The following is a 25,648-nucleotide window of genomic DNA, read 5'->3' as shown; positions in this document are numbered from 1 at the left end:
TTAATTTCTTCTGTCTTGTGTTCTCTTTTTTCTTTCTGAGGCTTCAGTTATACACTGTTGTGTTCGGCCATCAGACAACCTGGGTTTTAGCCTGGAAAGGCATTCTGGAAACCTGGAAGAGAAGAGGGCTAGGTGGCGAGATAAAGAAATGTAGCTAAGACAGGCATTCTGATCAAAGCTCAATTTTACTGTTCCGCACGCAGTTATAAAGCAGGGGAAGGGGGCCGATTCCCGCCAAATAATCTTGGAATCCAATAGCAGGGTGACCACGTGCACGGCTCCGAACAGCAAAGCGGCAGGTTCCAGCAGTGGGCATGGCAGAACGATTGAGTGGGAAGCTCCACCCCTGAGCAAGCAGGTTTCAGGCTGGGGGAGGGGAGACTACAATACACCCTATACCGTGTGTGTGTGTGTGTGTGTGTGTGTGTGTGTGTGTGTGTGTGTGGTATAGTATGTATGGTGTAGTGTGTATGTTTGTGTGGTGTAGTATGTTCATGTGTCTGTGTTGTATACTGTGTGCATGTATGTGTCTGTGTGATGTAGTATGTGTATGTGTGTGGTACAGTGTGTGTGTATGTTTGTATAGTATAGTGTGGGCATGCATGTGCTCATGTGTGTGTGTGTGTGTGTGTGTGTGTGTGTGTGTGTGACATTTGTCTGAGCTCTATTGATGTTTACTTAGTGTCTTCTCTAAGTCTTCAGAACAAATGATTCTGTTTGTCTTCAAATAACTAAATCCACTCAATTTCTCATCAAACTATCTCTATAAAATTTCCTTATATATTTTAATTCTAGAAATTTTCTCTTTTGAAAGTTGATTATGTGTATATAGATATGTCTCTGTGTGTGTTTGTGCAGGGTCCTGTAAAGGCCAGAAGAGGACATCAGCTCCGGAGCTGCAGTTACAGGCAGTTGTGAGCTGCCCTATGTGGGTGCTGAGAACAGAACTCCGGTCTTCTGGAAGAGCAGTTCTTGTTCCTAACCATTGAGCCATTTCTCCTATTGCTCTAGGAATTTTATCCTTCTAAAAGAAGTCCTCTTAAACCTTTGGGATTGCTCATTGTTACTTAATGTGCTTCTTTGAATCTTTGAATCTCTGCTTCAAAATTTTGTTTGCTAATTGCAGCATGTGTATTATTTTAGAAGCTCCCCGCCCCCATTCTTACATTCAGGTAAATTTTCTGGATTCTTCAACATGTCTAGTGATTATTGTTATTATTTATTACTATTGGTTTTGTTGTTGCTGATATGCAATAGGTTGTAGAGTGTCTATGCTGTTCTGATACTCTCAAGTGTCTTGACTTTTTTCCTGTGAGCAGTAGATTGTCTGGCCTCTAATTCCACATTCCACCTGCCCACCCCACCTCCATGCCCACCTTCCCAGCCCACTTCACTTGAAGATGGGCAGTAGCCGGTTTCTGTGCGCTGCTGCTTAAGTCTCATGGTTGTTTCTTGTGACATTACCGGGGACTCTGTGAAGACAGCTTAGCAGCCGATCCTTCCCTCTGCAGCCCTAGTCTTCTGGAACTTCCTTACTTCTTTGCAGACACTTTGTCATCATCTTCTGTGTCCTTGGACACTTTCTTCCAGTAAGACCACAACTCTCCGCTATACAAAATGCATAGATAGAAGGGAAGCACCATTGGGCCAATGTCTGAAAACTTCCCTGTCTCCCTGTCTGATGTCGCCACCTTTCAAGGATAGACTTGATCCATTTCCTGTTATTTCCACATTGTTTTCTGTGAAAGGGTAAGCTGGCCCTACAGGTTCACCATCACCGCATTTTGGCTAAACTTTAGGACTTAAGGTAGTGTGAGTGGACCTGTGGGTAAATGATTGGTTTTGAGATGTAGATAGGTTCATGTACTTACAGAGCCAGTGAAAGCCAAGAAGATTATAGGAATGAAGAGCGTGGGTGTAAAATGTCTTAAAATAATAACCCAAGACACTGAGCCTACTTATTCATGTAATCATTTTAATACTAACCAACCCCCCCCCCCCAACCCAGAAAGGCACACTTCAAGTCATCTAGGCCCATGAAGATGGAGAACAGATAGAGCTTTGTTCTACACCAGGAATGCACAATACCACAGGACTTGCCAGAGTTTGTGATCTGCCTTAAAGGCAACTCAGTCACCGAGGGTTCTGTAAGGTGCAACCTTAGGCACAGTCACATTCAAGAGGAAACTAGGGGGTGGGCAGTTAACAGAGCAAGGGATGTTGCAGGAGCTGTGGTTTCAGCACACCACAAGTACTGAATCTTGTTAAACTGCCATTGTCTACTTGGAAGTTTCAGCTCTCATGGTAGAGATGGGACACAGGCTCAGGATGGCAGAGAGAACTTTGTATCCTCAAGAGACAGACATCCCAAGCAAGCAGCTCTCCTGGGGTATACAGAGCAGATGTGATTTTGGGGGTAAGTTTTTCAGGCAGTCTGTTAGACCTCTGCATATAATGATGGAGACAGCCACATCTATGAATCTCAATGGTGCGAGGTGGAATGACTCAAGGCAGCATGGCCTAGGTCACATATGCTGTGTTACTTTCTGTTCCTGTGATAAGAATACCTTGGTCAAGAGCAACTTCAAACAGAGAAGGTTCATCTCAGCTTATGTTTCCAGAGAGACAGAGTCTTCCTAATAAGGAAGGCATGGCATGGCAACAGTGAGAGGAAACTGGCTTATCATAGCTTCATCCACATACAGGAAGCAGTGTGAGTATAAACAGGAAGTGCGGTGAGGCTTACAATCCTTGAAGCTGGCTCCCAGTGATGTACTTCCTCCAGCAAGGCTCCGACATCTAGAGATTCTGTCACTTCTACAAATAGTATATCAGCTGGGTGTCAGTTGCTCAAATACATGAGCCTCTGTGGGGCATTTTTAATTCAAACTCTCTTCAGGGCTCAGTGGGTCTTTGGGAATAGACAATGCACCCTTATACAAGAATCATGGTAGCTAGGAAGATCATTAATAGGTGGTGAGAGACCAATGGCAATGGGTAGCTCATCATCTATCTTCTGATAGTTTGATGATAGATAGCTGATCGATAGATTGATGGACAGATAATGGATAATAGATTGACTGACTGATGATAGACAGTTGAGAAAGTATGCATATTGAGATGCATACTTATGCACTTGAACATATAAAATAGGCCTTCAAGCCATTGTTTAGGACGACATACACAAATACTATCTCATATTTTGGCTAAGAATTTCTCAGTTTGTGTGTGCATTTTATGAAGAAATGTCTAACCTTGTTACTGAATTAGGATTCAAAGGAAAATTATTTCAATGTCTTGATCCCAACTCCAACTAGCCTGGTTGAGCCAGGCCAACAGCAAGGCCAATTGAAAACACAGCCCGGTGAGCAGCAAACTGCATTTAAGTAGATGCAAAAAGAAGAATGAAGCAAACATTTCTTTATTTTAAGAGACTTGTCTTGAATTGTAGAATTTTATATTGTGAGATTTTTGTTATTATTTTGACACTTTGAGAGAGGATCTTTGTAGGTAGCCCAGACCATCCTTGATATCATAATTGTCTAGGCTTGGACAACTAAGTTCTAGGATTCCAAGGGTGTACAACCTCATGGCTATTTTGAATTTTAATAATGTTTTAGTCAGTGTTCTATTGCTGTGAAGAGAGACCATGACCACAGCAACTCTTACAAAAGGAAGCATCTAATTGGGGTTTACTTATAGTTTCAAATGCTTGGTCTTCTATCATCATGGCAGAAAACATGGCCGTATAGAGGCAGATACAGTAGCTGAGACTTCTGTAGCCAGATCCATAGGCAATAGGAAGAGAGAAGTAGCTGGGCTCAACATGGGCTTCTGAAATCTCGAAGCCCACTTCCCAGTGACACACTTCCTCCAAGCAAGGCCACGCCTCCTAATCCTTCCAAATAGTGCCACTTCCTGAGCCTTCAAAGTCACAGTGTCCTCTAGCAGTGGTTTAACTTCCCTTTTCTCTGGTGCAGAGTATCCTCGGCCACCCTCACTGTATATATCTGTCTACCTCTCTCAATGCCATATTTGACAGGTTCTGGAAGGTACTCCGATATTTTAGTTTCTTATTTGACTTCTCCGTTACTCAAATTATTATATTACCAATATGAATTATAGATTTACTCAGTATTGGCTAAAGTGAAAACAACCAGGGGAGACTGAAGTTGATAGGAAATTTTCAATAAAATGGATTTAAAAATATTTATTATTTGCTTTTCTTCTTTGAGGCAAGGTCTTGTTATGTAGCCCTGCCTGCCTTGATATTTACTAAGTTGTCCAGTTTGCCTTGAATGAAAAGAAATCCTCTAGATGTTCTTTTATTGTTCATGATTATTTTAGCTATCCTGGGTTTTCATTTTTCTATATGAAGTTGAGAATTGTTCTTTCAAGATCAGTAAAGAATTGTGTTGGAATTTTGATGGGGATTACATTGAATCTGTAGATTGCTTTTGGTAAGATGGCTGTTTTCACTGTTAATCCTACCAATTCATGAGCATGGGGGGGGGGTGTCTTTCCATCTTCTGATATCTTCCTCAATTTCTTTCTTCAGAGACCTGAAGTTCTTGTCATGCAGGTCTTTCACCTGCTTGGTTAGAGTTACACCAAGGTATTTTATATTATTTGTGACTGTTATGAAGGGTATTTTTTCCCTAACTTTTTTCTCAGTCTGTTTTATCACTTGTATAGAGGAGGGCTACAGATTTCTTTGAGTTAATTTTGTATCCAGCCACTTTGCTGAAGGTGTTTATCAGCTGAAGTTCTCTGGTAGAAGTTTTGGGGTCACTTATGGATCCTATCATATGATCTGTGAATTAGGTTAGCGATACTTTTGGCTTCTTCCTTTCCAATTTGTATCCCCTTGATCTCCTTCAGTTGTCTTACTGCTCTAGCTAGAACTTCAAGTACTGTATTGAAGAGATAGGGGGAGAGTGGATAGCCTTATCTTGTCCCCTATTTTAGTGGAAATGCTTTAAGTTTCTCTCCATTTAATTTGTTGTTGGCTATTGGTTTGCTGTATATTGCCTTTATTGTGTTTAGATATGCTCCTTCTATCCCTGCTCTCTCCAAGACTTTTATCTCGCAGGGGTGTTGGATTTTGTCAAATGTGGTTTTTTGGCATCTAGGGAGATGATTTTGTGTGTGTGTGTGTGTGTGTGTGTGTGTATGTGTGTGTGTGTGTTTTAGTTTGTTTATATGGTGGATTATGTTGATAGATTTTTATATACTGAACCACCCTGCATTCCTGGGATGAAGCCTTCTTGATCATGGTGGATGATGTTTTGATGTGTTCTTGGATTTGGTTTTTGAGTATTGAGTATTTTTGTATCAATGTTCATAAGGGAAATTGGTTTGACATTATCTCTCTTTGTTGAGTCTTTGTGTGGTTTAGGTATCAAGGTGACTGTGGCCTCATAGAATGAGTTTGGCAATGTTCCTTCTATTTCTATTTTGTGGAATAGTTTGAGGAATATTGGCATTCTAAATAATACTTCCCGCCCAAAAGAAACTCCCAAAAACCATCCAACCATCCAACCAATCAAATCAAAACAAAACAAAACAAAAATAAACAAACAAGCAACCAACCCAAAAAACCCCAAAACATAACAAAAACCAACCAAACAAAAGAAATTCTACTATCTTATCCTCTTGGGTGCTGGGATTGTAGGTGTACACAACCATACTTGGATGCTCAGTCTAAAAACTTTCTTCATTCATAACACGCAGGATGGTACACAATTTACAAAGAGGACAGCAGTGAGCTCTTGTAGTGAGTCTGTTTTATCACAGCCCATCCTGTCAGTCAAACCCTCCTGGCAGTACAGAGTTTTATCCTGTATGGCTCTTGGCAGCTGTTGCTGCCTTATGGTGGTAACTGTCCTTAATTCTGAAAGTGTGGATTTGTTTCTGTGTTCGTGAACTTCACAGAAACAGGACTTAGGGTTTCCTCTGTCGTCTTTCTCATGGTTTTGCAGACTCACTCATATCATTGAATACTCCTGTGTTTCCTTTGCACTGCTATCAAGTATTTCACCTGTGACATGCCGTAGTCTTAGGTACATATTTCTGTCTTAACAAATATTTGGGTTGCAGTCTAGTTTTAATTTGTTGTTGAGTAATGCTGCTTGAAGATTCCCGTATAGATCTTTGGATGCATAGAAGTGCGGTTGTATTCATGCATGAAGTGTCATATCTGGTTGATGGGCTAATGGCGTACTGCTTTGACAGTGTTTCAAAGTGGAATAAGTATCTGTGCTAGCCACTTAAGGGTTAAGTTGCTCCACACCGCTACCAAACTTTGGTATAGTGTTTTTAATTTTATGTCTTATGACAGTTATTCAGTAATAGCTTATATTTTTAGTGTATTTCTTCAGAAGTGAAATGCTCATGCACATTTTGTATACTTGTGGGCTGTTTAAAGAGCCTCCTTTGAGAAGTTTCTTGTTTTGTTTCCAGTCTGATGATCTGTCTTTTTCCAACTGATTGTTAAGAGGACTTTAGATCTCATTTAAGCCTTGGCTTTATAAGGATGAAGGGCTCAAGGAGCATCTTATGAGGACACACGAAGTCCTTGGTGATCCCAAGGCCTTACTGGAAGCTTTGTGCAATAGTGATTTAAGCATCCCTCTGGTTGTGGTATGTTCCCTGGCAGTCCCAGGACAAGAACGAATGAGAAAGGAGGTTCAGTGAGATGCTGAGATGCTGCACCCTGACCTCCTTGCTTCCTTTATAGGTGGTAGGAGCTTAGTCTGGGTTCCTGAGTGGGAGGCAGGAGCTGTATGGGAGAGAATGATGAGAGAAATAATGGAGGCCAAGACACGTTTCTGTTCAAGGCCCCCAAGTTTACTAAGAGTCTGTGCTTATAAAGTGGGGAGGCCCATCCCCCCACCAATCTATTCTTGGTGCCTGTTGCCAGCCTGTAGGTGATCTGCTGGGTACTGTCTCCGGAATATCTCTGGACCTCTCAGCAGGTAGCAGTGTCTTGGAGAAAAGCAGCAGCAGGTGACAGAACAATAGAGCCAGCTAAGTCAGAAGGCTCCACCCAGGTGGTCTCATTCTCAGTGGCAGCAAGGTCAAAGCCAGCCTACTCAAGGCTGGGGGAGGCTACAGTCTGTTTGCTTAATTAGGAGTCTTTGTCCTGGTGCTGGAGACATACTTCCATACTTTAGAACATTCAATAATCTTGCTAAGGACTGGAGTTTGGCTCCCAGCACCCATACCAGGCAGCTCACAACCGCCTATAACTCCAGCTTCAGGGAAACCTGATACCTGTATCACGTGTATGTACTCACCCACACATATAGATAATTAAGCATCTTCTAATCTTCAAAAATAGAAAGAGAATGTTTGTCCCATGGGACTAGAGAAATGTCTTCTCGGTTAAAAGCATCTGCTGCTCTGGTGGAGGACTTGCGTTTAGTTCTTGTCATCCGCATGGGTGCTTATAACCATCTGTAATTCCACATCTGATAGCCTGTTCTGGTTTCTGCAGACTCCAAGTGTGTGTGCAATACACAGAAATACATGCAAGCAAACATTAACACACATAACATAAAAAAATAATGAACGTCTGTCTCAGTGATAAGACAGTATTAATGACATCCTGAAACAGCATTTACCAAATAACCTCCATTTGAGTCGCAAGAGTAGGGAGTCAAAAATACCATGTCTGTTGGCAAAGAGGTGGAGATACCCAGAAGTTAAAGGGCATTTGGATGGACCTGTGTCTAAATGAAAGTTTACACTCTTCAACACTTGAGAATTAGTCCTTCATGTATCTACCCTCTTCCTGCCCCATCCCAAAACAGTGTCAGGAACGGCGAAAGCCACTCAATCTTCTAGGCTCTCACTGTGGGAAACTTCTCTCTCCTCATGGTGGCCTGCTCCTTCGTTGCTTCCACTCACTTGATTTTAGATATTTCTTTAGAGGCACAGGGTACTCTGCCACCTTCCTATCTAATGCTATGCTGATCTTTGGAGGTGGTCACCACGCTGTCATGTCTTCCCTTACTTTTCCCTTTAGACTAAAAAGGAAAAGTCTTTTTCTTGGGATAAGCATCTTTAAACAGACGGGAAATAGTACCATGGTCAAAGAATGCGCTAAAATTGAGTAATTCACCAAGGACATTTTCTTGGGCCACGGCACCTGCCATTTCCCCGCTGTGGCTGCCAGAAGGCCCATTGACACCCCAACCTTCCTTACTTCAGGAAACATCCCTTGTTTATGGATCTAGTTCCTTACTGTGTCGCCAATACCTGCTGTAGCCTTTTTTCTAAAATGTTAACAGGATTATTATTATTATTATTATTATTATTATTATTATTATTATTAGCAGTGAGATTTTTTATGTGTGATTCTGGTGAATAGCAAGGATCTGCTCAGATTTCACTCTGGTGTCTCTGAAGAGACAATTTTCCAAACTCTGTGGTATGCCGCTTAGATGAGAGCCCGCCCGTCATTCATAATTTGGTTTTCTAGAACTCAAGAACCTAGTCAGTGCTGTGAGCTTAGAGTGCACTGTGCAGTTGTAAGTTCACGGGGATGGGGAGCTAGGAATATGTGCTGATCCATGGTTAACACGGGGATAGTTCACTTTAGCCTTGGAATTCATCGAGAAGTATTGAGTCACTTATTTCTCGTTATTAATAAAATTTAAATTTCAGAAGTATTACCTTTTATGTCAGGAAATGGAGTTGTCTTCAGACTATTGATTTTCCAAGTCCCTTCCGACACAGCCCCTCTGCTGTGCGGAGAGACCCCACCCCTGGATGAGTATGTATCTCTGTAAGAAGTAAATTAGTAATAATCAGTTCTCTGATGTTCTCTACAAGTCTTCCATTTTCAAGCACAAACTGCCTGGTCATCTTACTGGCAGGGTCCTCTTAACTCATTGAAAATATTCTGTTGTCCTAGAATTCCTCCATCCAAAAATTACCCATTGGACATGGGTGACAAGAATATTATCCCTTTCCTAACACTGTTCTTTCAACTTACCATCACCAATCTCCTTTATGTGAGTCTCAGCTTAAACAGAGGATGACAAGTAGGGTTAAATTTCATTAGCCACACAGAGGGGTATTTTCTGAGCATCGATGGGCATCCAGAAAGCCTAGGGATAACACTTCAGCATCTTATAAGCAAGCAGCCTAAGGTAACTTAAAATCTGTCACTGATGGGTGATGGTATGTATACTATGTAAAAATATTTTATAATGTAATAAATGTACATAATACTGAACAGTCCCCATGGTGGCTAGTAAGTCAAGATGGTAATATTTGTTACCACTGCTTTGAGAGCAATGATCCATTTAGAGGGAAATATTTCTTTCTCTTCTCTTCTCTTCTCTTCTCTTCTCTTCTCTTCTCTTCTCTTCTCTTCTCTTCTCTTCTCTTCTCTTCTCTTCTCTTCTCTTCTCTTCTCTTCCCTTCCCTTCCCTTCCCTTCCCTTCCCTTCCCTTCCCCTCTCCCTTCCCCTCTCCCTTCCCCTCTCCCTTCCCCTCTCCCTTCCCCTCTCCCCTCCCCCTCCTCTCCTTTTCTCTCCTTTTTTCTCTTCTTTTTCTTTACTTTTGACAGGGTTTCTCTGTGTAGCCCTGGCTGTCCTGGAACTTACCCCGTAGACCAGGCTACTCAGAAATTCGCCTGCCTCTTCCTCCAAGTGCTGAAATTAAAGGCATGCGTCACTGGCACAAGCAACAGCCAAAGGGAGCAGGACCGTGTGCAGAGCTCAGTGGGAAGGGTTGGGGGCTCATTGGAAGGGTGACGTCACTGTAAACTTCTCGGTTTCCCTGAAAATCCGACCTACACGCAAGCTTAGCAAATCTGAGTCTGTTCCAGACATCTGGATGGAGATATTTCCTAGAATATTTTATTCAGTTCCATTGACATCAGGAAAAGACCTCTCCCTGCTGCCAGATTTTTAAGGAGCAGGAAGTGGTTTTCTTTAGTTTTCCTCTTTTGGTCAGAAGAGGTCCAGCGGCGTAATTCTTGGAAACATAATATCATACTCCACCAGGCTCTGGTAATGTTGCTGATGTTCAGGGCAACAGTGATGCTCATCCAAGCTGATCTGGCCTGTGGGACTCCCAACGTCCTCAGAGGGCACTGAAGTTCATACTGAGGCTGCACTCTCCCGAGTTTTCTGTGCTTCTTGATTTAAATTGAGTTAGGTGACAGGTCCTATACCTGGATACTCCTAAGGAAGTCAAAACTCAGTTGAAATAGGACTTGGAGTGGTGCCGTCAAACAAGTATACTGTCCTACTGAGGGGTTTGAAATTTACCTGTGAGTTTTTAGGGAGTGGGGAAAAGCATGGTAGATTAAAGAAACGGCAGACATGTTAGGACATCAGAGTACACTCTCTGTATCTCTGTCTTTCTTCTCTCTGTCCTCCCCAGGTGGCATCCACAGGAGCTAGTGCGCCCGTCTTGCCTTCATTTACTGCTGTGATGTGCTGCTGTCATTATCGGTACGAGCTGGTGAAAACATCACCCTGTACTTAGCCACCACCGCATTTTGGCCACAAGCCTTGATCACAAGACATCTGAGAGAAAAGAAAGCCAGGGTGCTTAGAGAAAAGAGGTTCGCCGGAGCAAAGCAAGCCTGATTACCACAGAGAAAATGAGAGAAAAGAGGGACAAATGGAATCAGAGTGGGGCAGAAATGATCCCTCATTTGGGAAGGAAAATGAAGAGACTGTATTAGTCACCTGAGGTGTAAACTATGAGACAAACGAGCCAGAAGCACAGAGGTAGCTCAGTTCATGTGCAAGGACAGGAGGGAGTCAGATTAGAGTGTGAGAGCAGGCAGGGTTGAGGCTATGACCCTGAGCTGGGAAGCTGGATGCCTGAGTCCCCAGTCTGAACTGGGCACAGAGAGACTTGGTCTCATTGGCTTTTGCCACTGTTTTCAAATCCTGCATGCCATGAAGCAAGCGTTTTCCTCTTCCTCTCTTCCTCTTTTTCCTGTTTCTCTCCCTTCCTCTCTACCTTCTCCTTCCGTCCCTTCCCTTCCTCCCCACTCCCTGTTCTTTTCTTCTTCCTTCCTCTTTCTCCCCCACCCCTTACATCTTTTGTCTTTCTTAAGACACATGAGCACCATTTGCCAAGAAAAGACACTGAAGTCTGTCTTCTCTGTGTCTCTCCATCTTTCAGCTTTATCGATACATATTTAAACCTCACTTTTATTGTATCCTAGGGTGGTAGAAGATACTAAATTATCCAGGTTATATCTCTGCAGCTGTTACATAATTGTCCCATGCCCCATCGCTCTTTATTGCTAGACAATTGGCTGTTCTGGGAGAGCAGTGCCTGTCAGGTATCAGAGAAATACAAACTAATGTTAGCAGTAGTTTGTGGGGAAGGGGCACAATATTATTTCAAAACAAACTTTGTGCCTCTGTTGTATTTTGTTTGGTGGACTAAGCGCTCTCTGAGTGTTGTACAGCTAGGCAATCATATACAATTCCAGAGAAGGTTCTACAAAGCTTCATTATAGTCTTTCCTCTCACTCATGAGTGATATGCATTTATGTGGCCATTAAAACTCTCCAATGAGCCCTTGGAGGCCTGGATTGCAGGGAGTTCTGGCTGCTTGCAAATGTCTTTCAGGTGGCCTCAGCCAAATGGTTGAATGAGGTGCATTTCTGTCCCTTTCCAAAACAGAAAGGATGGTACAGATTGAATCATGGTGCAGCTGAGTGCAGGCATCCCGTCAAAAATTAATACATTAAAATCCAGACCTCTAAGACAATGGTGTGGAGGCGGGAGGGGTGAGCTGTGAGGGCAAAGTTGCTTTATGAAGCTGACAGAGCAGAAACACCCAGCCTCTTCCTCGCTGTGAGGCTGGAGCAAATGGACAGTCATCTGTGAGGAACACCAGACCTGAGAGAATCTCCGCCTTGGCTGTTCATCCTCCTGGACAGTCTACTGCCCACAAAACACCCAGGACAGAATGAACTGGGACAGCCAATAATTCTATGATTGAGTGTTTTGGATCACAATACCTAGATGACTTAACAAAAATTAATCGACCCTCATTTCTGATTTCATAGTACTTTGTATGAATTTAATTGAACGGTGTTAGTTTATTTAAACTCACTCTGAGGGTTATGTGAGTTCTTGGGTGATCTCTAAGTGATTGGAAATTTAAAGAACATGGCTTCTGGGAGGACCCAGGCAAACACTAGCTGTTCCACTGTGTTGCTGTGTGGCTTTTAGCAAATCATTAGTGTCTCTGAGCCTCTATCTTTTTCAGTGTAAAACCAGCCTGGCATGTGCTGTCCTCATGTGTTATATGATGGGAAAATGAGTTTGAGCTATCCATCCTGGGACTGGAAGCACAAGACCGTGCTTACCTCTTCCTATCTGAATTGAACTGGGTTAGATGCCCAGTTCACTTTATTTGAATAGAGACTATTAGTAGTCAACTGTTCCTAACAACAACTAAACAAAATATTGAAAGTTAAAAATCCTTTCCTAGGGGCTGAAGAGGTGGCTCAGTGGTTAAGAGCAATTTCTGCTCTTTCAGAGGACCTGGGTTCAATTCCCAGCAACCTTATGGCAACTCACAACTGCCTGTAACTCCAGTTCTAGGGGATCTGACACCCTCACATAGACATGCATGCAAGCAAAACACCAATGCACATGAAATAATAAATAAATAAATAAATAAATAAATAAATAGATAATGCTTTTCCAAGAAATGGTGTTTCATCTCACATTGAAAAATTGTTCCTCTTTTTGACCTGAGAGGTTACTGCATAAGCCTAGCTGGTCTGCAGTTTCAAGCCACAGTTTAACACTATTTCATGAGTTTTCTTTGTAGCCTAGATGGTTTGGGTATCTCATAAAATGCAAATAAACCTTATTTTATTTTATTTTGCTTTGGAGAGAGGATCTTACTGTCCAGTATTGTATTATTGATTGGTCCTAAGAGAACTTTGATAATCTGTTCCAGGTAAAGGAGGAATCCCGTGTGTGCCTTGTCTATGAGGCAAAACTGTGGGGATGTGGCAGGGGCTCAACTGGGAACTGTCTGAATGGACCTGGTAAGTCCTCTTGTCCAGGATAGAAGCATCCTTTTGGAAGCTCTCTCTTCCGTCCTCAGTGCTGTTCTCTCTGGGCTCAGTAGGTCACTACTAGCTGGTTGGTAAGGAAACATAGGGCTTTGGAGTGTTCCCAATTGGCAGTTGGCACCTTGTTGGGTCACTTGGCACTCATGGCAGCTGTCTTGCTGGGAAGGAAGAGCTCTCACCCCACGCACATTTAACACAACATCAGAGCATGGCTGGTCCAGAGGTGGAGGCTGGCTCTGTGGGGTCACAGTGAGTCTGTTCATAGCTGGATACAGTCTATCTAGTGAATCCTTACTCTTGATCCTCCCTTGGGAGTAATTTTTAAATGTTCACTTGTCTGTCTTCCAGGAAAGTGCGTAGTCTTCTGCACTGGCACCCAGGAGGTAAGGAGTTGGGGACTTTTATGAGCCTCACCTCTATATCTTGTTTACACTGCAGCAGTTGGCTTCTTTGTTTATAAACTCATTCATACAATCAGACAAAGCAGTAAGCTTTAAGACCAGAAGCAAAGCCCTAATGCCTGATCTTTGCCTTAAGGGTGGCTCCATACACCAGGATTGGCTGTATTAGGCTGTGTTAGGCCAGAGATATCCTTTGGGTTCCACCATATGCCCTAGGGATATATCCATGACCAGTTCTATATATTTAGGCCCCATATCCAACTCTCTTTGGTGTGTCTTCTCTAGCCAACGATCTACTAAAACTTGAAGGGTAGCACTCTGGGGGGGGGGCAGAAGCCCCTCCCACTTCCTCTATATTGTTTGAAGCAGAACTGTGTAAGCAGCTCATTCATTTAAAAACAAACAAACCGTATAATGTGTATAAGCCCATTTTGGAAATTCTTCACACCAAAAGGCTCCGTTCAACCACCCTGGGTATACAATTAAATACCAAGTTCTATGCAACGTTCAAATTTATTCTTTTGAAGGCCCAGAAATGCTTTCAAACAAGACACCAACAAAGACAAAAGGGGAAAGAAAGTTTTATAATAAGCCAGGGAAAACATAAAAGGAAAGTATAAAAGAAAAAAAATAGGCAAACAGTATGTTGAAAAGACAGGAACTCTTTCCAAAAACAAAAACAAAAACAAAACAAAAAACAAAAAACAAAACAAAAACCAAACCAAAACAAACAAACAAAAAAACCACTAAACTGACTCAACTGTTTGAGGAAAAGAAAAGCAGCTCAAGAATTACCCAGACAAAAGGTCAATTTAGAAAGGAAACATTAAAAACAAAGTCCAGCCACTGACCAGCCAGCACCACCAAAACCCAGCAGGGTATAAAGTTGTTCACTTGAGTAGAGACCAAGCCAACTTCAAAGCTGTGTCTGTCTGTGACCCCGGTGTGCCAAGCCCTTGGAAGTGTGATTATGACATTGGGGGGCACTATTGCAGGGCTTAGTTGCTTCTTTGATTTACTTGAAGTACATGAACATAGCTGAAGAGTGAGAGAGACAGAGACATTGACAGACAGATACAGAGAAACAGACAGACAGAGAGATGTCAGAGACAGATAGGGAGATAGAGAGACAATGTCAGAGACATTGACATACACAGAGAGAAATAGACAGAGAAAGATAGGCCTACACCCACAGAGAGAGAGAGAGAGAGAGAGGAGAGAGAGAGAGAGAGAGAGGAGAGAGAGAGAGAGAGGAGAGAGAGAGGAGAGAGAGAGAGAGAGAGAGAGAGAGAGAGAGAGAGAGAGAGAGAGGAGAGAGAGAGAGAGGAGAGAGAGAGAGGAAAGAGAGAGAAGGGTTGGTCTAATCTCACAGAGTTCCTGAACTCCCAGGAGAGCAAAGAGCCACGATTTCTTGGCTCCATTCAGAACCAGAGCTACTGCTTCCAAGAGGTTCCAGTGCCTTCGAAGCAACCCCAGTGTGGCAGGGACTGTTGAGACCTTTGTGGACCAGCTAGTCCAATCGGCTTCAATCATATAGACTGTTTCAAGTGTGAAGAGACACAGTCACCATATTGGCTAGGGGTGGGGCAAGACAGAGGGATGTAAACATGGAGCCCAAGGGAAAGACCCTGAGGTCAGTCATTTGCAGGGGACAAGTTATAGAGGCTGTAATAAAGCCCCTTAGATAGATGGGCAGACATTTTGCAATGGCTGCCAAGGACTGTCCTAGGCCTTGGTACAGTTATGTTCATGTCCTGTAGTCTTCAGACCAGTTCTGGTTACTGTGTGGAGGGAGTGTTGACTCTTGGAGGTTTCATTGGTGTGGTACCTCACCTAGGTATACGGCAAGATGAGATTTAAACTTGGACTTGGCCCAGGCAAAACCTCAGCTCAGAGCCCTGAGGGCTCACTAACCTACACAGCTGGTTTACGAGTGCCCTTGCTGCTGGACTCTTCTTCCAGGTCCTCTGATGCCGTGGGTCTGGAGTTGGGGGTAGAGATAAAGGCATTTTCTAGAATGTCCCCATGGCGTTCAGAAGCCACCCAGGGTTTATAGAACTACAGCCTACTCCGCAGATTACAAACAAACAGTAAATACTCAAGAGATTGATTAAGCATCCAAACTAACTGACAAAAACAGACAGAATACAGAAGTCTGAGAGGCCAGATCTTGATACACCATGCAAATGGGTCCACCCTCCGCGTCTCACCTCCTAGCCAGCTATGGTTGGCAGAAGCCCCTGCCATGATGGTTATTTGTCACCTGTTTAAAACCCTCGTGTGTGTGTGTATGTGTGTGTGTGTGTGTGTGTGTGTGTGTGTGTGTGTGTGTGTGTATGTGTGTGTGTGTGTGTGTGTGTATGTGTGTATGTGTGTGTGCTGAGCATATTCAGGCAGTAACATAGATTTTCAGGAGTCAATAAAAATGTCTGATTTTCACCAATTATATATTTCACCAATTATATATATATTTCACAATATATTTTGTGCAAAAATATATTTGTGACACATCCGCCGTAAGGTGGCAGCTGCCAGGTTTTCTGTGAGGGATACCTGCTTCTCCCTGGACGGTCCCATATGCCACTAGCAAAGCCGGTCTTTGAGATCTGAAGCTATAGCCGTCAGCACTGTTTTTTATCTCTTACAACTCACCTTCTGATCTGTAATTGCTCTGAAAATATGTTGTCTTCATTATCCAGCTGAAGACCCAGAGGTGCTATTACTTAGTACTTAGCACGGAGGTCGGAAATGGATTGCTTCCCCAACAAGATCCATAACCATAGATTCTCCCAGCCCATGAGAGATGGTGCTGAGCCTCGGAGAACTTCCTGTCCAGAGGTCCTAATACAGCTGCTGCTGTCAGGAGGCACTAAGGCTCGGAGGTGGTGGGAGTTTCTCTCACTGGCTTGAAGAGGCCAGGACACAGCTTTCCTCTATGGTCTCTGCTATAGTTCCTGCCTCCAGGTTCCTGCTTTGAGCTCTTTCCATTCTTGGCTTCCCATGATGATATACTGTTACTTGAGAGATGAAACAGACCCTTTCTTCCTTAATCCTCCCCAAATGGCTTCTAGTCAGTATTTAATTAATTAATTAACTAATTAAGAGACAGGATTTATCTATGTAATAGCTCTGTCTGTCTTGGAACTCACTCTGTAGACCAGGCTGGACTCGAGCTCACAGATGACCACCTGCCTCTGCCTCCTGAGTGCTAGGATTAAAGGTGTGTACCATCACCACCAGGCTATTTATTTATTTATTTATTCATTCATTTATTCATGGCAACAGACAACAATCTAGGACACAGCTATCACATCTTTTATTATGCAAAGCTGTGCTCAGAGGCAAGCCATGGTCTGTGCTGTGGTGGAAGGCAGACTGTGTGTTGACATTGGGATGGGAAATGTTGAAGCTGGGCCCTTGTCACTTTAATAAGAAGTATCTCTTTGGAAAGCTCTGGCATTAAAGGCTTAGTCCCCAGTTGGTGGTGCTGTTGAGAGGTGACTGGGTCCTGAGGGTCCTTAAGTCATTAGTGGGCTAATTTATTGGGGAATTTGCAGATGAATGGGCGCACCAGGAAGGGCCTGGTTCCAGAAAAATGAACTGCAGTTCTCTTAAGGAAAGATACACTTATAAAGTATAAAATTGCAAGAGTGTCTTTAGGTTTCATAGGTTGCCTGTGGACATCCTGGGGCTTGGTCAGGGGTAGACGTTGAAGGATTTTTATTAAACTTTAAAAGAAAAGTGGTGTTGAAACTCGTGATATTTGTAGCCCTGAATAGTTTAGTTGTGATTTATAAACAGTATTCAGAAATACACATTTTTCTCTCATAAAACGAAGTCCGGACAGGTAGCCAAGTGATGGGGATTAAAGTGTTGAGATGTTTTCCATGGCAGCTTCTGAGTAGGAGGTGCCTAAATATTTCCTTTTTTAAAAAAAAATCTAAAAATCAAAATAAATTAATAAAGTAAGAAATGCTCTAGTTAAAGGCACCGTGTGAAACAGAGAAGTGGAACTTCACAACCTTCCCGACCCACAGTCTTTGAACAGTGAGCTCTCTGCCTCATCGAAGCTATGGGCAGGACTTCTGCAAGCCTCTCTCCTTCTCACCCCGATGTGTTCACGCGTGTGCGTGTGGGCATGAGCATTTCGAAGACTGAAACTTTAAAGTGTAAGTTGATACCCGCCATTTGTCATTCGTTGTCACTTCTAAATAACAGTATCCTGTGTGTCCATTGCATTTTTATGCGCTTGGAAACTTAATTTAAAAGCTGAGTGTGGCGTGGGTATTGCATGAAAAGAGTCAGGGAATTGAAGTTCTGGGTGGCTTGGGGACAGAATAAGAAATGAAGCAAGAGACAGGATGATGGGCACAGCTCTCCCGGCAGTCGGGCAGTCTGTCCGCTGGCTCCCAGTTGCCTGGATACCTTTGTATGGTGACTTAATTCGGCCTAGAGGCTGTGAGTTCTCTTTTCTTCTTGTGTCTGTGGTGATGTGCGTTGTTGCTGGGGATAGTCAGGGGCAGGAGGAGTGAGGAGACAGAAGAAAAGTTGACCACACAAACACAATGCCGGGGATGCTGGAGTTAGTCCCACTGAGGGCGGGCGGGGGAGCGAGGAGCGGGAAGTTCCTGCACAAAGCCCTTCTTGTTCCCATAGAAACCAGTGCTCAGCGGTGAATGACTAGTTTGACTCTGCACAGCCCCCTTCCTCTTCTTTTTAAAGTCTCTGTTGGAGATTCATTGTCTTCTTGCTATTCTTGTTTTAACCCCCCCCCCCCCCCCAAAGGCTGGGGAAGAGAAAACACCACCTCTCCAACCTCAAGGCATCCTGTGAACAAACCCAAGGATTCTAGGCAGCCTGAAGTCTGGCTGGATCTCCCTGGATCAGACACCTGGTTTTTGTTTTGTTTTGTGTTTTGTTTTGGTTTGGTTTTTTGTTTTTGTTTTTTTTCAAGTCATGGATGGATGGACACTCTACACAGAGAGGTGCCCACAGAGATTGGCAGCCTAATTTGAATACCAATGCTGGCCTGGGCTGGCTTCCAGAGGCACCCACCAGGGCTGGCAGGGTGTTGGTGGCCAGACTCCACAGGGGCAGGGAAGTCTCTCCCACCCTCTGCTGGGGGCTGCCTCCCTCTCACTCCCATGCCCTCCTCTGCTGGGTTATTGGCAAGCTGGCTTTCTATTCTTCAAGGATTAATGTCTCAGTGCAAGGGGTAAAATTGGCAATTAGAAAGCAAAGTCTCGGGGCCTGGGATTTCTATCTCCTTATCATCTCCCAGTTAGATTTCATTAGAGTGCTGCCGGAGAGAGAGGTCTTAGGGCCTTTGTTGTGTGGTCAAAGAGTTTAAAGATACTAACAGGATGTTTTATATTTACCTGGAAAAGACAAGGAAGCTTTTGTGCTAGCAGAGTCTAGCTCACATGCATAATTGGGGGTGGGGAGGGGAACGGGGGTGTTCTGAGCTCAGTTCCTGCATGTCCCAAGCAGGATTACCCAGAAAAACCAAGACCCATCCTTGTCAGAACTGTTAGGTTATTGGGCAATTTTTAAAAATCAAAAGTAATTCTTATCCCCTACGAACTAACATGTTTTAAGTGTAAAGGATTGCAGATGTGCCTCTTTGTGGTGTGAAATACACTGTTTAAACAATTTCTTATCTTTTGAAAGTCTAATTAAATGCCCTAGCTGAACGGAGCTGCAATTTGTCTGGAAAAGCCCCTGAGATGTCTCCCTCCAGCTCCTAGCCATGGGGCTGCTGTGGTCAAGGAGGGACAGGGCCCTGCAGGGTGCCGTTCCGGAGGCCCCACACACTCCTTTTGATGTTCCAAGTGCCCACCTGCTGCTTGCATTTGTGACTTGGGTGGCATGAAGCCAGTGACATCAGACAGGCAGGGTATTGTCTCAGGCAGATAGACATTGTCACCCCGAGTGAATGTTTCTTCCGTGTTCATGGGCATGGTGCATCCTGCCAGGAAGATCAATAGGAGAACGGGAAACACAGATGAGGGAAAGCCATTCTTGTGGGACAAGATGTCTCATGTTGCTTGTCACGAGCTTGTCAGTTTTATTTCTTTGTTAAGTGTGAAAAATGTGGTCTCAGATTTCTGTGCTGTTATTCCATCATGGCTGGCAAGAGTCCCAGCCTTTGATGCTGAGCCAAGATCTTTTCTCTATATGATGTCTCTGGGGTTCATGTATGTATGTGGGGATTCCTGCCATTGTGTGTTAAACCTAGGGTGTTGTTATCTCCAAACTGAGCACTCCCAATTAGCATTTACCACAGCACTAATACATTAGCACAGACATGACTTAATCCCGAGCTAGCCATCAATGGTGATAGCTAGGGTTTGAAAACACACTGGGGGAAATGGGAACGCCTAGAAGGAACTGTTCATTATTGGAGGTAACCTTTTTTGGTGGTCATCACTGGCTTTACCTAGGGAAACTTACCTTTGCTCACACAATCAGTTAAAACCCATCAACTCTCAAATACAAGTCTTTAGACTGCTAGATGCACAGGGCGCTGTATCAACTCACATCAGAGCAGTAAGGACTCTGAAGAGTCCCCATCTCTCTGCTGAAGTCAAGCATAGCCTGCAGTCTTTTGAAGGGGCTGTGAGCAACATGGGGCTAGCTGAACTGTGAGAGTCTGAGTCAGATCCTTCTCTGCTGAAGACAAAGCAAAGAAGACAAGAGGAAGCAGCAGTTTGCTTCTGGGCAGCCATGGGATTGCTAAATTCTTGGAGGTTCCATTTTGATTCACCCCCCTCCCCCCTCCCCCATGAGCTGAGCTGTGAATGAGACTCTGACCCTCAGTCACCTCTAGGAGACAAATCCACCTTGCACAGGCTTAGCAGCAAAGGCCAGTCTTTAGAGATGAGGCCCATATGGACTGTTTTGTATATATATTATTTTCTTAAAGTTGTCATCGTGTTTGATACACAGGGATTGATAAGTCTGGAAAGTGAAGAAAACATCAAAGACCTTTAGAGAATTTTCCTCTCAGGGTTCTGGTAGGATGGCAAGAATGGGATCCACACTTATTTTCGCTTTCGTCTTTACTCTGACTTTAAGCCTTGAGTTTGGAGGCTGGCTTGTGTAGCTAGTGGGCAAGGCGGTTCTGAGGAAAACTAGGTCCTTTCATGGTGGATGCCTGTGAGATTGGAGCTGTGTCCCTGCAAAGCCCACACTGTGCTGGATGCTCCTCTTTATTCCTTGTTGAGATCTTGGGATTGTGCAAAGTCTTGGCTCAGAGTTACTCATTCCACAGCGAGACTTCTAGCTGCTGCTCAGCGACAGGAGCCTTCCCAGGGGGTTCGTTAATGAATATCATTTTACAGCAACAAAAGAGGCTATGAGAACTGAAGTTTCTAGAGTGAGAAAACAGAACTTTCCTTTTTCCCTTCCAAACCAAATCTTCTAAAGTCACCACTGTTTTTCCCAACAGACATACATTCATGAGGACCCTGATATACTGAATGTCCATCACTCTCCTGGGAGCTCTGGCAGTGCCCACCAGTCAGGATGTTAGTGTAGGTTCATGGGCTCAGCATCCCCATTCAGGGTTATTTCCAATCATGATCTCTCTCTCTCTCTCTCTCTCTCTCTCTCTCTCTCACACACACACACACACACACACACTCCTTTTGTACATTACATGTAAGACTTTCAATCTGTATCAAACTACACGAATTACTAACCAAGGGCAACCACCATGGTCTCAGAAAACAGGGCTTCATAAAAGTTAGCAGGCTGAGAAATAAGTCTGGGAGTCTGACTCTGCCCCTGCTCTCTCTCTTCATTGTTAACAGTCCCTCCTTCTGACTACAACAGTGCAGCAGAGCACCAAGACCCCGAGATGGCAAGCAAGTAGCATTTGGCCTCTCTCCTTGATATGTCTACATGGTTCACCTTCTATAAGTGTCGTGAATGAGTCAACACACAGGCTGGGACACAATAGATACTAATTTCTGTGAACTTGATAGTCCCAGCCTGGCTGGGATACTTTCTGTATTTTCAAACAGGCTGTTAAAGATGAGCAGACATAGTAGAACCCTCCGAATTGCCCCCTCCTACCCATGTGGGGCCAACTTATATTTTACGGTTCTGTGATTTTATTATTTTTTTTTAAATTAAACATTTCACTGTGACCAAAGATCTTTTTTCCTAATGTTGCAAGATTTTAAATATTTTGCAGGCTTTTAAAATATATTACAAACCCTCAAGCTGTCTCTGTGGCTCCTGGAGATGTCACAGAGGGAAGAAGACAAGAAGATGGAGTACAAAAATCTTGAAAGAAGACGTTTTTTGGAAAATAAAGAAGAAAGTTAAATGAGTGTAGGTGAATAGAGATCTCAAACCAAATGAGAGAATAAAGTCGCCAACAAAAGCCAATAGTAAGAGAAAGAAAGTCGAGGATGGGATGAACCAGACACTGAGAAAAAGAATATCAACCTAGTTTGGAGGCTCTTCCTTGAGTCCCATCCATGGGGGAGAGGGTATTTTGTCCCTGCGTGGATTGCTCAGTAGTATTAGGTCAGTGGAGCAGATCAGATACGGAGGCAAGAGCCCTAGGCCAGGCAGAGAGCTGAGGGCTTTAGGAGAGGTTGTCAGGTTGGACAGTTTGCAGAGCCAGACTTTGTATGTGACAGGAGGTACTGGTTCTACCACAGATGGGAAGGTCCCAGTCTCAAAGAGACTGTTCCGAAGGTGAATCACTTGCGGTGGGTCATTCACTGTGGCATGCTGTGTGCCTACTGAGAGGTGTGATCTGATTTATTTTATTGTCCATTTCTAGGGAAAACTTTTCTTAGTGATGGAGGTTTTCATGAACGTCTTTTTGTATTTGTATGTGTATGCTCATGAGTGTTTACAGTTGATTGCCTATGTGTTTGTGGAGGGCAGAAGAAACCTCTATCGTTCCTCAAGTGCTAGCTACCTTCATTTTGAGACAGGGTCTCTCATTTGCCAGCATCTTGTCAAATAGGCTGGCTGACTGTCATCCGAAGAACCCAGGAATCTACCTCTCTCTGCCTCCCTAATCTCTCTCTCTCTCTCTCTCTCTCTCTCTCTCTCTCTCTCTCTCTCTCTCTCTCTCTCTCTCTGGTTTTTCAAGGCAGGGTTTCTCTGTAAAGCCCTGCCTGTCCTGGAACTCACTTTGTAGATCAGGCTGGCCTCGAACTCAGAAATCCGCCTGCTTCTGCCTCTCAAGTGCTGGGATCAAAGGCGTGCGCCACCACGCCCAGCTTCAATCTCTCTCTCTCTCTCTCTCTCTCTCTCTCTCTCTGTGTGTGTGTGTGTGTGTGTGTGTATCAAACACTCTTCATGCTTAGAAGGCAGATGCTTTACCCACTGAGTAATCACCCAGGGATGTTGGGTGTTAACATCTCTATTCTCAAAATCAAATGTCCTGAAGTCTCCTTCCTTCCTTCCTTCCTTCCTTCCTTCCTTCCTTCCTTCCTTCCTTCCTTCCTTCCTTCCTTCCTTTCTTCCCTCCCTTCTTCCTTCCTTCCTCCCTCCCTCCCTTCTTCCTTCCTTCTTTCTTTCCTTCCTTCTTCTCTCCTCTCTTTTTTTCTCTCTCTTCCTTCCTTTCTGTTTTTATTTGTTTGTTTGATTAATTGATGGATTGCCTTGTTCTAATATTTGAATCAAGTCTTGCTATGTAGCTCAGGGTGCCCTAGAATTCACAGCAATTATTCCTTCTTCAGCTCCCCTAGTACTAGCATCACAGGCAGGCCACCATGCCTAATTATTTACATAATATCTGAGAAAGACCTTAACACAAGGGATATATGTATATAAGACTAGGTTTGCACACAGGAAGGTATGTTTGACTAATACTGCCTCTCTCTGTGTTGTATTAAGCTATCGAGCTTAAAAGAGAAGCGATTTCACACTGATTATGACGTTCTGACCCAGTTTCACCTCCCTCTTCCCCATACAATTATTTATGTATTCTAAAGTCTGCCTGACATTTCCACTCTTCTTAACAAAATCACCTGTGCTGACCATCCATCTTCTATCTGGCCCAGCTGATGGCTGAAATACAGTCACAACGAGAACACTCCTCGGATACCCTGCAGAAGATTTGACAGGCCAAGTGTTTATAAAGTTTTTTGAACACAGTTTAGGATTTTCATGTATCCATAGATGACATGCAAGTTGTTTCCCTGAGAATGTAGGAATATAATTTAGGAAGACACTCTTAGATGCATGGATATATCCCAAGGACTGTCCTGTCCACTGCACAACTTGGCAGATTTTATTTATTGTCTTTACCCTGGGAGATATAATTTTTAAGTGATCTAGATCTAAGGAAAGATCCATACAGTGTGGGCTAAGCACTTTCACCAAGGTCAGCTCTCAGCGACCTTAGAGTTACAGCTATTGGCTTTGCCCTGTTTCATGGCCCAAGGGCATACATGACCAAGCTGTCATGAACTTGTTTCCAATCTGTGAGAGATGATTGTTGCTGTCACTGCCTTGCCTCTGGAGGAAACCAGATGGTACAGACCCTAGCCTACACCAGCAACCAGGGTGGAGGACCCTCTTCCATCCCTACTGTCTGCTGTGGAGTTGAGTTTGCAGAGATCACAGATGAATCAATGCACTAAGATTAACATGAGGGTTTTGTAAGCCTTGACTCCTGGCTGTGGCTCTATTGTTAATTTACCAAGAAAGGCTGATGAGCTCGTTAGGTTTTGGCTATCCTGACACAAACAGTAGTCATCTGAAAAGAGGGGACCTCCAGGAATCGCCTCCATTAGATTGGCCTGTAGGTTTGTCTGTGGGGCATTTTCTGGACTGACAAGTGGTTAATAAAGACCCACACCCTAGAGGTGGGCTTCAATTGCATAAGCAAACTGAGCAAGCCACGGGGAGCAAGCCAGTAAGCAGCATTTCTTCTGCTTTTTGCCTCTGCTTCTGCTTGACTTCTTGCCATGACTTCCTCTGGCGATGGACTCTAAGGCAAGTAATCCTTTTCCTCTAAGTTGTTTTAGGTCCATGTTTGACCACAGCGATAGAGCAGCCACCTATAACAGCTGCTAAACGAGGGGTGCTTTTATGTGCTCTTTTGTCCCATGTAAAGAAATGAACACAATAACAGCGACAAGCTGTAAATTTCGTCCGATGTTCTCCGGTGCACTCCTTGTTTTGATGCATCACCCAATGTGCAGAAGGGAAGCTGCACCCTCAGGCATTTTGTAAGGATGCATAGTGTATCTGGGTCTACCGTTCCATGGAGGGGGCTGCAGACTCCCAGAATGACACAAAGATCTGCTCTTCATGCTTCGAAGTGGAACACCATTGGCCTTAATTACACTGGAAAGCCTGTGAGCATCGTTCTGTTCCTCTAATGAGTGCCAGGAAGTACTTTCTGTGTATGAGCTGTGGAGCACAGGGAAAAGTAAACAATTGTCCCTGCCTATCAAAGAGCATGGTCTACCTGCCAATGGACATGCAATGACCATGAGATTACTGTGATGTACTCTAGACCTCGGTACATAATGGGAGCTCCTCACACTCAGCCTCTCCATGTGGTTAGAAGGCTTCAAGAAGCAGGCAGGTGAGATTAATTGTATCTAATACCAGGGGAAAGGAGGGTGACATTTAGAAGTAGGAAAGGTGGGGACTTATGGCAGAGGGGAAGAAGTGCCTGGTGATCCGCGACTTTATGAGGTGACACTGAGTTCGTGGCATGGCATGAGCAGAAGTTCTCAGACTTTGGAGTAAGTTCAGCACAGTGAGCTGAGGTTGAAGAGCCTGGACCCTTAGCTGAGCACAGGCTAGAAAAGTTTCATTAGGGTTGGTTATATTTCTCCCTGTAGATGAAATGCTGGAGTTTTCTGAGGGTTTTCCATAGGGATAGCATGGTCAGGATGTAGGTCAGACACATATGTATGGTTGATGGAGGTGAAGTCCTGTAAGAGAACAGTGATGTCTGGGCGGGGCAGTTGGGGAACAGTGGTACCCCTGACTCATTAGCCCATCAACAGTTGCAACACCATCTAGGTTCCATTGGACTTTATGAGATCAAATCCCAAGCTGAGCCACACACCACCAAATTGCATGCTTTGGGCTGGAGAGATGGATGAGTGGCTAAGAGCACTGGCTGCTCTTCCAGAGGACCAGAGTTCGAATCCTAGCACCTACATGGCAGCTCACAA

General features: G+C 43.9%; 1 long non-coding RNA gene across 3 annotated transcripts in view; it reads left to right on the top strand.

Annotated features, from left to right (window-relative positions):
* The window catches only part of Gm34799, an 85,114-nt gene that overhangs the window by 5,568 nt on the left and 53,898 nt on the right, over positions 1 to 25,648 (top strand). Inside the window, exons 2-4 of one of the 3 annotated variants that reach the window (XR_876396.1) lie at positions 10,401 to 10,471; positions 12,960 to 13,050; positions 13,426 to 13,460. This is a non-coding gene — a long non-coding RNA (predicted gene, 34799). Of the gene's footprint in view, positions 1 to 10,400; positions 10,472 to 12,959; positions 13,051 to 13,425; positions 13,461 to 17,439; positions 17,648 to 25,648 lie in introns of those variants that run through there. The other 2 variants (XR_876397.1, XR_003952248.1) reach the window with 2 other exon arrangements.

Source organism: Mus musculus, chromosome 17 (genome assembly GCF_000001635.26).
Source record: "Mus musculus strain C57BL/6J chromosome 17, GRCm38.p6 C57BL/6J".
In the NCBI taxonomy this organism is placed as follows: Eukaryota; Metazoa; Chordata; class Mammalia; order Rodentia; family Muridae; genus Mus; species Mus musculus.
This window is presented reverse-complemented; position numbering and strand designations above follow the sequence as displayed.